The sequence below is a fragment of the Myodes glareolus genome, chromosome 13 (assembly GCF_982192425.1).
Source record: "Myodes glareolus chromosome 13, mMyoGla1.1, whole genome shotgun sequence".
NCBI lineage: Eukaryota > Metazoa > Chordata > Mammalia > Rodentia > Cricetidae > Myodes > Myodes glareolus.
Window position 1 is genome coordinate 47230560 of NC_142038.1, and position 13630 is coordinate 47244189.

Sequence of the window (13630 nt, forward strand, 5' to 3'; positions counted from 1 at the left end):
ATGGTCTATAGGTGAAAAACTAAGACCAAACCAACCAAATCTGAGGCTTCACAGTTATTAGAATCTTTTAGAACTGGCAACTTAAAAACATTAGAGGCATTTAAAATAGAGTATTTCTTCTCTACACTTAGCTACCACGTTATCACTAAAGAAAGTTACAGGCCCAAATCTCTCACACTAAGAAGCTTGTCTCTGGTTTTGTGTGTGTGGTCAATACACACACACACTTGCATTGCTGATATAGACTCTCTGATGATGGTTTGAGACAGCTACCTCTGTCATCTCTCCATTCTCTTTGGACAGGGAGCCTTGGATAACATTAAATTTAAGGCCAAGATGCCATGTGACCATGTAGGACAGCTACAGCTTCTTTGATTATATGGTTTCTAAGCTTTGATTATTTTAATATTACGGCTAGGATTTTTTTAAATTTTAAACAACAAACCATATTATCTTTATTTTTTAAAATACTTGTATAATGTTTATATTCATTTGAAACCTCCTCTTTTGACTAAAGCTTATTTAAAAGGAAATCTTATATTATTATTTTATTTAGTAAACAGTTCTATAAACCAAATATAAAAGAATAAATTTGATTTATTGGGTGTCCCCCTAAGATCCTAAGTTTATCCACTGCTTATTTTAGGTAGAGGCTGGCATTATTATCAAATGTTAAAAACTTAACTCCAAACTCAGACTTCCTGCTTGATGAAGTCAGCAACAATGAGATGGAAAGGGAATCCCCTCCTTATCAAGTGGTGAAGGCTTCCTGCTGTATCTATGGACACTCAAAAGCTTGCATATGTGTGCTAAGGCTGGGGTGCAAGATTAGCCCCATTTTTCTGGTAACATGGACCTGTAAACTCTATGTGGCTCAAGCAGAGAATGTTGATGCTATTGCCAAGTGCCATGACTCCTTTTGCTGAATACACTGCAATGGCAAATATGTCACAGTTATTGGTTCCCTGCTAGCCCCTCCTACACTCCAGTTCTTACCCTTGCACCTAACACTTCAATTTCCACCATAAAATAAACTCTGATAATTCTCACTGATGGTTCCCCATATGTGGTGCAATTCAACATATGATGTCATTCAACCTTCCAAGCACTTTTTATAATTAGTGATCAAGAACGCAATTGATCACTGAAATGAATTCTCCAGAGAAGTACTGACTATCTTGTGGGTTGGAGTTCCAGCACCCAGATATAAATAGAAATAAGGATATTTTTCAGCTAATTAAGTCAAACAGACAAAACAAACCATATTTACCTCAATTATCTGAATTCTGGCTCACCACTATTAACATTTGGCTCAGAAATTCTAGTCTTCTCGTTTCTAGGAACAGTTGTGTTTTGTTTTGGCTCGGGTTATCTGGCTTATTGCCTGGGTTCTCTCATCGGCGACTACCACAGTAGGGTTATTCAGAGAAGTGTTTCATAAGCACAGACCGAGAAGGGGAAAAAAAGAAAGGGAGAGAGTTGAGTGAGGATGAAAGACAGACAGAGAAAGAGAGAGAGAGAGTCAGGAGAGGGAGGAGAATGCTGCTCACTGAGCAAACACCTCAGAGTTGATCTGTGCCAAAGGATTGCTACTGAGCCTTACCTCGTTCTGGCCCTTTCTGCCCTGTAGTTTGCTGAGTTTCTATTTCCCTCTAACCCTGAAGTGGAACTTACAGTATTATCCCCGCCCTTCTAAGAGGACTGTGTGACAGTCTGAGGAGAACATGTTCCCAGAAGCGCTGTACCCATAAATACATTACTTCAAATGAGGTGTTGCTTATTCTTGGAGATCTAGTAGGAGGCCCTGACCTTGTCGGAAGACCCAGCTGTCTGGGATCCCACAGAGTTACAATCTCATTCGGCTTGATGCTTTTTAGTTTCCATGCCTCATGTTTGAGCGTGTGGGGATGCAGAAACATCACTTTCAACTCCATTATCTCCTAGAACAGCCAGCCAGCCACTCTGACTGGATATGAGATCATTTTGTTTTTTTATTTAAATCCAAATATTGACACTGAACCAAATAGAATAAGATGTGTTCCCCCAAAATGAAAAAGCTTTACCTCAAACATTCAATGTAGCAATCTGGAGATCAATAATTAATTAGAGGGGTGAACCCCAAGCCCCCCAAAATGGTGGGGCAAGCATCTCCATTTTCTGATTCAGTGTGTGTGAGTGTGTGTGTGTGTGTGTGTGTGTGATCATCTTCCTTTCTGTCTGAATGTTTTTAACACAGCACCCACTGAAATAGTATAATCTTTGCAAACAAGATGTTTAACCCTTAACTCTTTTCCATTTAGTTGAAAAGCCTCTCGAGTGGCTGAGTACATACAAGGCCTATGTGGCTCTTGTGTATTTAAGGGCATACTAGCACAATAAGACCTCAGCTTTGTAGTTACAACGTTTATTAAAGTTGCCCTTTAACTCTTCATTTAGACTTACAGAATTTACTGATTTTTCTTTCCTGACTCAGAACTGAAGAAATGCCGAGTCTGCTGAGTTTGGGCTTCCTAATGTCTATTGTCTGTGTCAGGGGCCTCTGAGTTTGCTGGGATGTTTAGCTCTAGTGCCTGCGGGTGAACACGACACATCCGAACAACCTCAGGCCCCTGTGCAATCAATGACTGCGAGAAACAAGGCCTGAACTTTTCCAGTAGAGATCTTGTAAGTGAAGAAGGGAGATAAATTAAAGACATATTTTATCCGGTAAGTCTTCGTGTTTTACATTATGTAACTGGAATTGAATACAGGACTTGACCACAAATATCTTTGAAATTCCTGTAAGAGAACAATAGTCCCCTAGTTGGTAACCCCAACACCATTCCTACCTTCCTCTATCTCAACAGCCAAAGAGATACGATTTACTATTTTCAATTGTGCGTAAGTATGGGGTTCTGTGTGTGGGTATGTGGTCATGAACGCAGTACCCGCAGGAGTCGGAAGAAGGTGCCCCTGGATCTAGAGTTACAGGCATTTGAGCCGCTTGATGAGGGTGCTGGGAATCAAACTTGAGTTCTATACAAAGGGAGTGCTTTTAACCGATGAGCCATCTCTTCAGGCACAGCCAACAGGATTTTGAAAAGATGGCTCTAAGTATGTCATTTTCCTAGCAAAAGGACAGACAGTGGCTTCTTAAAACCTCATCAAAAACCTCAGCAGCCCCCAGCCATTCCCCTCTGCGTATTCATCGCATCCAGCCTCCCATACTTGCCATGTTTCCTATGCTTCAGCCTCAGAAGTCCGTGCCTGCTGTAGTGCCTCCCTCTTCAGCGACACGAAGGGCAGAGACTGGCACATGCATGTAAGTACCATTTCTGAAAAAAACAGTGTCTACGTTTACATTAAAGTGTTCTTAAGTTAGTAGAAGAAAAACAGTCCAAAACCCAGTACGCAGCCACACTCCGTGAGTGATAACTGTTACTGGGGATTGCGCACCTTTCTTCTGTCAGCCCCGACCGACGGATCTTCTGCGGGAAGGCCTCTGAAATTCTCCAGGACAAATTCAGGTGCACCCAGTCGACGCACTCAGATCGCTGCGCTTGTTTGTGATACTTGATTATTTTAGAGCTCGGTATTGGGGGCAGCGTTGGGAGTAATCTCAGTCTCCGGGCTAAGCTGTTTTCACAATGGGATGAGGGTAGCCAGTAAGCTCACCGTTTGTTCCAAGCCTCTGATGCCGTGCCTGACGTCTACTGGGTAGTCAATAGCTATTGGCGCAAGAGCCGACGAAATGAAGAGGTGGTGGAAGGATGGATGGAAGGATGAATAGATAAATGAATGAACGTGTCTTGTCAACTGTCAAAATTTGTTAAGATAAATATCAAAAAGATTGTAGAGCTCTAAGTACGATCTGGGTGCTGTGAAAAGGGGACAGTTGTCAATGAGAACACATGACTGATCACTTAACGAAGGCGCAGTATCTAAAATTTCTAAGATTTTTTTTTTTTACAAATACTTACTTCTGGTGTGTGTGTGGGGGGGTTCTGGTGAGGCCTTCCAGGGCTAGAGTGGGGTGGCAGGAAGAGAGTGGGATTGGAGCAATGCCTCACAGCACAGGCCCGAAACACACAGGCCCTAACGTCTACCACCTGAGCTAAGCCCGGTCTCTGCCAACCCCCAGCTGTCAAAAGCAACTTAGCTACTTCCTCAAACTCCAGTTTGTCTCTTTGTAACAGGGAAACAGCAATGGCCTTCAGATGGGGTGTTAGGAAACTTAAGTCAAATTTGATAGTGAAGTGATCCATCTGTTCAATGCCTACAGCAGAGAAATAATAATAATAAATAAATGGCATGCTGCCCCCAATCTCAGAATATTCTAAGGAGGAACACAGGTTGTGCTGCTATGTTGTCAGAAACAGGGGAGCTGTGAGTCCCCAAGAAAATCTGTTTCTGCAAACCATCAGAGCAAACAGCAGAACTCAGAGAGATGTGTTCTCCATATATCTGGGTTTTCCCATCTTACCCATCCTTCTGCCCCTGATTATGTACCTAGTGTCTCAGAAGACATTATCATAGATGAAACTAGCTTCCTAATTACTTCAATTATTATCATCTGAATGTTTTCAAATGTGAATAAGTCTATAGAAGCTACTCATTTTTTCTCATGCAAAAAAAAAAAAAAATCAAGCCCTAAAATAATCTGGTTGTACAGCGTCTCCTAGGCCACACTGAAAAGAATGCGGAATGTGTACTTCCTAAGTGTCTCGTGTCTCCTTTATTTCCTCATTCACCGGGGGAAAATTTAATAATAGGCCCAATACAATTCACACCGAGGGGAGAAAATCTCCCACACTAGTCCTCGGGGAAGAGACATGAGGCTGATTGAAGAGTGGAAATTTAATAGCTGCCTGACCTTCTGAAGCAAAGGCGATCTGCGCCATTCGTGCAATCATGCCTTTAGCAGAGGAATGATTGTGTTAGCCCTGCTGGAAAAGAATGCCGAGTGGCAACATCCGGGAACCACCAACACCCTGCGGCTCCCAGGCAAGCAAAGAGTTGGTTTCTCCTTTGTGTAGTACAGACTGTGTGACCACGACTGGTGGGCTCCATCTGTTTGCACCTTGATGCTCTACATAGTGAAGGGCCTGATACAGCCTTTCATAGTAGGAAGAGACCCAAAATCCACTGGAAGTTATCCCTGGTGATGCTGAGCAGGAAAGACCAAGGATCGCCTCTAAACTACTGTCTGGAGAACACCTTTTCTGGCTTTCTGTTCTTTTCCTTTATTTGGTATGCCATACTGGCTTCTTTTAAGATTCATTTTTTTCCCATAAAGAATAGAAATCTTTTCTCTTTTTCTTCCTGAGAATCATTGCCCACATGATAGGAAAGGAAAGGAACAGATGAAGCTGGGGTGAGAGTTTATTGTGATGGCGGCCTATAGGTTAGACACCATGAATACATATGGAGAGCAAAAGGGTCACTAAACTTCACTACCACACTGAGAGCGCCTTTTCCCATCGTGTGGCCTTACTGTAGAGCCTGGCCCTGTGTACTCTGGGCTCTGTGCTGTGGGCTTAGTCCTGTGCACAGTTAGGAACAAGTAAATAAAAAAAATCCCCAAATAAACAAGGAACTCGTCTTGGTGCTAGACAGGATCTGTAAGGTTCTCTTCTAAGGACAAGATAGCACAGTGTGTTTCACCCTGTGGCCATACTCTCGGCCATGGCTGCATGTGAGAAAGCACCCAGAAGCTGGGTATGGGGCTGTGCACCTGCAGGGACAGCACTTGAGAAGCAGAGACCGAGGACTGCAGTAAGAACAGGAGCCGGACTGATCTACACACCAAGTTATCAACCAGGGAGGGCATAGAGGTCCTAGAGGAGGAGGAGGAAGAGAAGGAGAAGGAGGCAGCTGCATTGGCAGCAGCATTCAGAGCCCCTGAAAATGAAAACGAAACCGGCTGTGCCCTGCTTCTGACCTGCAGGATTGGAAGACTGTTGATGCACCAGAAAGCCACATGTACAAAGTGTCTCAGATGACAAGCCACTTTGAAGAACTCCCACTTCAAAGGCCAACTGGTGAGTTCCTTGTACAGATAACCCCACCAATTCGATTACATAACTAACGAATTGCTTCTGGGTTATCTAGCAAGGCGTCATAGAGAAACCGCTCAGGATTCCTGTTTTACGACCAAAGAGAATGCCAGAGCTGTGCAGAGCTTGGCCCAGGGATGCGTGCTTGATGGGTGGTAGAAGGATGATTGCCTCCCAGGTTTTTTGGCACCTAATTTTCTCCATCATAGTGATAACTGTCTCCCTAACAATTTGGGCACTGCACTTCAAAAATCTCACAGGTCTTTGAACGCCCAGAACTTTCTACCGTTTCCCAAAAATCTATGAGAAATAAAAGGAAAGCACTTAGAAATATAACCAGTAGTTGATTTACCAAGGCAAGTTTTAGTTTTAAAAGGCTGTGTATTTATTGGGCTCAAACAACCAATGATTTCAATGATATGCTTTTGTTTTTTAATTCTTCTCTCATACATTACTCTCCAACCAGACCGCAGTTTCTCCTCCCTCCAATCCTGTCAGTCCCCCTCCCCTCTATGCTCACAACCAAAACTATTATCTTCATGTTATAAGCAGATAACGGAAGTTAGGAGGACCTGAAGGACCTGCCTTCGGTCCTCTAGACAGAAATGGATAAGACTCAGGTTCCAACCCAGCTCCTCGCCTGCACGATCCTCCCTGGCTCAGGCTTGCCACCCATTCTCAGATCTCAGAGTAGTAACAGCTCCTTTATTTCTCACTCCCTTTCTTGTCTGGTCACTTAGACACTGTTCCTTCCTGCTTCCTGACGAAGGGTACAAGCACGGGTGGCCAGGAGCCTGATGGACAAGCCTGTTATTCTGCCACAATCATCGTCCCGACAGCATTCTCAGAGAATAAATCACAGGAGAGAGGAGAGAGAGCTGCTTTTATTTTGTTTTAAGCAATAATAGATGTTCAAGTTGCTGTCAGTGGGTGAAATTTCTCATCTCCTCTGTAATGTCTGCTGACCTCCTAGGCTGAGGACCCTGCATAATTACTGACTTCGGTAGAAGTCGAGTTTGCATGTTATGGTAGGGACATAGTTCTGACTGCGTTGGGAACAGTGAGTATGAGACATCATTACCAGGCGGTCTGGCGGGGGATGGTGCTGCCCACTGTCCTGGGCAAATGGCAATGGATAAGCTAATATCAAGGCCAGAAAGTAATTTAAGCTGAACACACTTGGTTTCCAGATCAAACCAGAAGAATTTTTGTTTCCAACAAATAGAAGAGACAGATCCCCAGGGGTCACAGAAGATTTCCTTGCTGTGTCTCTCTGTCTGTGACAGTGATCATGCCAGCAAAAGCCAATGTACATTGCCCATAACCATTTTTTTCCTAAGTTTGATAGAAAACCATGAAGCTCCTCTATTTTGTTCTAAAATTAAGGAGCCGCTTAGAACTAATGGGCATATTAACCCACTGACTGCACCCTAACATAGTGTCTGATTCTAGCTCATGTATTTAAAAGTATTTGCCAAATACTTGCTATATGTAAAGTATTATTTATTGGTAGTGCTAAGGCTACAGTTGAGAATAGCATAAACAACACCCTGGCCCTTGTTAGGCTTGCATTCTGGATAAGGAGCTGAGAAAAAATGTAGTAAAAATAACAATGTCTCTATAGCCACACTGATGAATATCTTGCATATCACCATAGAACCTTCATCTGGCGATGGATGGAGATAGAGACAGAGACCCACAGTGGAGCACTGGACTGAGCTCTCAAGGTCCAAATGAGGAGCAGAAGGAGGAAGAACATGAGCAAGGAAGTCAGGACCGCGAGACAGTGGGGCTGATCTAATGGGAGCTCACCAAGGCCAGCTGGACTGGGACTGATGGAGCATGTGATCAAACCGGACTCTCTGAATGTGACTAACAATGAGGGCTGACTGAGAAGCCAAGGACAATGGCACTGGGTTCTGATTCTACTGCATGGTCTGGCTTTGTGGGAGCCTGGTCTGTTTGGATGCTCACCTTCCTAGACTTGGATGGAGGGGGAAGGACCTTGGACTTCCCACAGGGCAGGGAACCCTGACTGCTCTTTGAACTGGGGGGGGGGGAGAGAAAATGTAAGGAGGGGAGGAGGTGGAAATTTTTAATAATAATAAATAAATAAATAATACCAAAAATAAATAATTAAAAATAACAATGTCCGTGAGTTTTCGGAAAGCCTTTCTGATTGGGCAGCCACTGGCTCTGCACGTAAGACTAGAAAGAAATCTTTTCTATGGTGTTCTTGAAAGAGCACACCAAAGCTCAAGCAGGCAGGAGCTGGACTGCTTGAGAAGCAGAAAGGAAATTGAAATCGCCGTGGGATGTTTAGCAAGAGTGCGTGGGGCAGGATAAAAGTGGAAGAAGGGAAGCAGTGAGCGTGGACACAGATGGGAACCTACTTGTGTTGTCGTTAAAACTCAGAGTGCTGAAGATGGCGCCGTCTTGCAGTATCTGTATCTCCCCACCTTGCTAGCCTTCCTTGGACAGGCGTAGCTTTGTCCTGTTCCTCTGAGGTGGGGCTGGGTTCTCCATACTTCTTTGAATCTTCTTCTTAAGAAAGACCCATGTTCTGTGAGATAAACATGGACAGTTCTAGTTCGGGAGGTCATAGGACAGCTCCTAGTTGCTGAGTGGAAACCTGACTTAGTTTTGTCTCCCAAAATGCTCCAGAAATATTTTTCTTTAACTAGTTCGATCATGACCTGACTTTTTCTTCTGCATCTTGTGACTCCCTGCAATGTAGGGAGAGTTTGACTAAGTCATACAGTGATGGTGGTCCCTCCAACGGGAGAAGATTTATAAACACCTAATATTGGATTAGTCGATTTGACTTTTATGCACTCTCTATAACTAAGAATTACAAATCCAGAGGACCTTGTGGAAGAGGTAAGCGCTGCCTCTCAGTTTCCCCACTGATCTCCTAGGCAACTGCTCCTCACCATTCAGGCCTTTTCACTTGCCAGAGAAATCCCAACTTACTACTGAGGATTTGTTTGATTTCACCCCATGTTCTGGTCTTTTCCTTTGTCTCTCATTGCAGTAGTTATAATCATATGTAAATATGTCACTGCCATTCTCACTAGACAGAAGATGCCAGGGCTGTGTGCATTGTCTCTGATGCATGCACTCAACAAACAAAGACGCATTAAGCAAATACCACGGGTCAGGCAAGAAGTACAGTAATCAGTAATAGATCCGATCTATGCTCTGAAGCGCATATCCTGTTTGAAAGGCTCAACTACCCCTGGACTGTATTCTTCCATTATTCTTTCTCATCCTTTCCTTCCTTTTTTTCTTCTAGAAATACTCATGAAACACCTGATATGCGCCAGGCCTTTAATTCACTTCTGCAATGCAATGATGACCAAGACAATCTATGGACTAGTTTGCTTTATAATAATGTCTGAAAGGGGAGAGAAAGAAGTCAAAATTGTTAGCTGGTGTCATATACCTATGGTTAAAGCTCAAAATCAAACTTTACAAGGACTTACTTATCAACCTCATAAATATAATTCAGATTTGGTTCTATTCCTTGAAGAGACTGGAGTCACCAAACTGTTAACAACTAGAAATGGTTTATTAATTTAATATAGACACGGAGTCATGGAAGAAGCAGTGGGGTGATGATCTATATTCTTTTCCACCTTTACCAAGACTTTTCCAAAGAAAATCAAGAAAATCAACTTTTCATTTGGTATGTTTTGTGCTCTCTCCTGGTGGCAAAACACAAAACCACCCACATTGTGAGACGGTAGTAGAGCAAATGCCATCAGAAAACACTGGGCATTGTTTCAAAAGTTATTCATGCAAAATTTCTTGTCTTGTCTCTCCCTCCATCTCCCCGAAACAAGAACAGGGCCCCTACAAACATGTTGGGCAAGTACTCTTGCACTAATCTGCATGACTTCCCTCCTCTTTTATACTGGTAAGAGTCATGAAATCTGATCATCTTGAGAAATCAAAAAAAAAAAAATTGTGATCCTTAAAAGCATCCCCCAAACAAACAAGCAAAAAACCTAATGGATTTGAGCTTAACTGTCGTATTAGTGACATAGGACAAAGAATTTAGATCAGGCCCATAGGATTTCCAGACCATAGGAAATGATCTTGAGTCCAGAGACAGCAAGGGGGCTATAATTCATAGAATAGACAACCAGTGATGAGTATGGAAAAGGATGAGTACCCAAAATATATGCTGATGTTCCCCCACCAAGTATTCAGAAAGGTAATGACTATTCACCACATGTATGTGAAAAAATCTCTAAGAATGGAGAATTAGATCACACAAAAGGGTTAGAGAAACTTATATTCAGGCTGCACACAGGCCGGATAGAGTGCCTGTTTCTAGCAACTAGATAAAAAAATTGCAAGATTCATGAGTTATTTTGTCAATTTGTCTTAACCAGACCTTGCTTTGGAAGTTGTGAATAACAACCCCAGCGTAGGTTGCTGCCTCATAAAACTTAGGGACACACAACAACAAACCCCAAGCTGTCAGGCTGTTTTCAGGTCACTGTGACCCTGAACAAAGTCCAGAAATGTTTACACAAGCACAAAAGTATCAACCCAACAAAGTAAGATTTAAAATGTCTCGAATACAAAAATTACTAAACATAAAAAGAAAAATAAAATACTTACCTTATATTCAGACAAAAGCAGTAAGTAATCAATTCAGAACTGACCTATATTCTATAAATAGCAGGTAGAACACTAAAAGTTATATCTACCATATGTCCTTATTTTCCAAATATTAGAGGCCAAGAAGATATGTATATGACTGAAATCATAGATCAGATGACCACAGTGATTGAGGAGAACATGCTGATGGATGAATAACAGTTTTGAAGTTGCATATGAAACATTTTATGACCCTGAATACAGAAATAGAAGCAACAAGGAGCTAGTGTAGGAAAGGGTTTTGAAACCAGAAAGGCATGAAACGCTGGGACAGCTTCACAAAGCCTAATAATATATTCATTTGAAGTCTCTGAGAGAAAATGGAAAAGAGAGATAACATAAAAATATTAAATAAATTTTAATAAATAAGAATAAAATTCAGCAACATATATTTCTGAAAATGTCATAAAATCCATCATTGAACATGCTAACTTAAAAAGCAATTGAAAGTGCACATCACAAATTTTACTTTATAAAATCCCAAATCTAAGAAATGAAGTTGAAACTAGATCAGGGCATATCATAATCAAATTGACAAAAAGAAAATCTTTAAAGTTTTAGGGAGAAACAGGACACTTTCTTGGAGGAATCCACAAACAGGAGGACAGAAGCATAGCATCTTTAAAACGCTGAAGTGTTGTAGCCTGGAAACCAGAACCACACAAAAATGACTCCCAGACATAAAGGAGTGTACAGATGCTTCCACCTGAGCGATTCATCAGCAACAGAATTCTCTAGGAGAAATATTCTGAGGACCCTTCAGGGAAAAGAAGAGCACTAAGTAGAAATGTTCTTACCCTCAAAGAACGAAAACTATTTGAGTGCTAGATACAAAGGAAAAAGAAGTAGAAGTTTTCTTATTATGTAGCTTTGTCTGACACATAACTGACTATTTAAATATAAATCATAAAATAATATCAGGTTAGGTTCACTAAATATGTAAAAGTGAAGGCAACCGTAATAGAGTAAGAAAAGAAGAGCAAAATTGTAATATTGCAATGTTATTGTATTATCTGCCATGTAGAATAATGGTACTCACAGAAGAGCATGAAAAGTTAACAGGGTATGTTATAAATCACAAATCGAATAATAAAACAGCAACATCAAAAATATATTACTAATAATTCAAAAAGGAAATAAATAGAATGGTAAGAAAATTATTGGGAGAGAACAGAGAAAATAAGTGGGAAAAGGAAGAGATAAGATGAATGCAAAATAAACAAGATAATGGATTTAAACATAACTGTACCAATCATTTTAATAAACGTAAATGGTCTAAACATAACCTACATTTCCTCAAACAAATAAGTTGAAAGCAAAAAGATTGGTTTTGTTAACCTTAATCAATAGTAGGCCAACAGTTTGTCTTAACTTAAGGGAAGTTAGGGTTTCCGTTGCTGTGAAGAGATACCATGATCATGGCAACTCTTATAAAGGAAAACATTTAATTGGGGCTGGCTTACAGTTTCAGAGGTTTAGTCCACTATTATCATGGCAGGAAGCAAGGCAGTACATAGGCAGACTTGGTGCTGGAGAAGGAGCTAAGGGTTTTACATCTTGATACTCAGGCAACAGGAAGTAAACTGTGTTCCACACTGAAAATAGGTTGAGAATATGAGACCTCAAAGCCTGCTCCCACAATGGCATGCTTCTTTCAATAAAGCCACACCTACTCCCACAAGGACACATCTCCTAATAGTGCCCCTCCCTATAGGTCAAGCATAAAAACACATGATTCTGGGAGGGGCGGGTGGCATACTTATTCAAACAACACTCCCTGGCCACCATAGGTGTAGAATCATAACATAATGCAAAATGCATTTAGTTTAGCAACTTCAAAAGGTCCCATAATCTATCACAATCTCAGCAATGTTTAAAAGTTCAGTCTCTTCTGAGATTCATGAAATCTCTTAACTGAAATCCCTGTTATTGTTTGTTGTCAGTTATAGGTGCCATAGTAGACAGAGAAACTCACCATGATGCTAAGCCTTCATTTTCTGAAGGAGAGGAGGGGTTCAGACTTCTTGGAAAAGACTGACACCCAGGTAACTCACTCCAGTTACTTTACTGAAATATGTACAAGATTAATAGGGGTGGGAAAGGTTTCAACTACCAAAGTCTAACTCTTGCTGCCTATGAGAGCAGACAACCCACACAAATCTCAGGAGCTGCAGGTTTGCCAGGCGTGTCTTAGGACCAAGGTCACAGTAGCTGCAAGCTCTCACACAGCACCAGGTGCAGATGCTCCAGGGAGACATTTCTTTAAGACCTAAACAGTCTGAAAACAATTTCTCATCCTCTATTGATTAACCCAAACATAGCAAAGTCTTTTCTGAAACATTTAATCCAAAGGCTTTACTATACATTTCACTTAAAGCCAGACACAAAGTCTTTCCATGTCACTATATCCTATGAAATCAAACATTCCATTCTATAATCTGTTCATCTCCTTGAACATAGGACTTAGCTCCATTTCACTTCCTGGTGCTCCTTTTCTCCTCAAATTGTACATTTTGTAGTTTTCCTTTCACATCCTGCTCTTTTCATTGTGACTCTTCATTAGAGTTAACACTAAACACCATACAACAGAGTCTATGCTAGGCTGTTTTGGGATTTCCTCTGCCAATGAAATTGATCCAAATCTCTTTACTTTAGTTTCAGGCAGACTCTTTGGAAAAGGGCCAAAACGTAGCCACATTCTTTACCAAAATACCACAAGAACAATCTCTAGACAACATACTAAAATTTTTCTCAGAAACCTCCTGAGCCCAGCATCCACAGTTCAAATCATCCTCAGCACCACTGTCTTCCATGTTCTTCGTAGTAAGGCCCATTAAGCAGTACTTAAAGCATTCCACTGCTTTCCTAAGCCAAAGTCCCCAAAACATGGTCAGGCCTATCACAGCAATACCCCAGGCCCTGGT

General features: G+C 41.5%; 1 long non-coding RNA gene across 9 annotated transcripts in view; it reads right to left on the bottom strand.

Annotated features, from left to right (window-relative positions):
• LOC125390391 (uncharacterized) overlaps window positions 1-13630 on the bottom strand; it is a 38316-nt gene that overhangs the window by 8856 nt on the left and 15830 nt on the right. For 7 of the 9 annotated variants that reach the window (XR_007228712.3, XR_007228714.3, XR_007228717.3 and 4 more), the window contains 3 exons: window positions 8429-8598; window positions 3436-3707; window positions 3212-3314 (listed from right to left, as the gene is read on the bottom strand). This is a non-coding gene — a long non-coding RNA (uncharacterized LOC125390391). The remainder of the gene's footprint in view (window positions 1-3211; window positions 3315-3435; window positions 3708-8428; window positions 8599-13630) is intronic. The other 2 variants (XR_007228713.3, XR_007228710.3) reach the window with 2 other exon arrangements.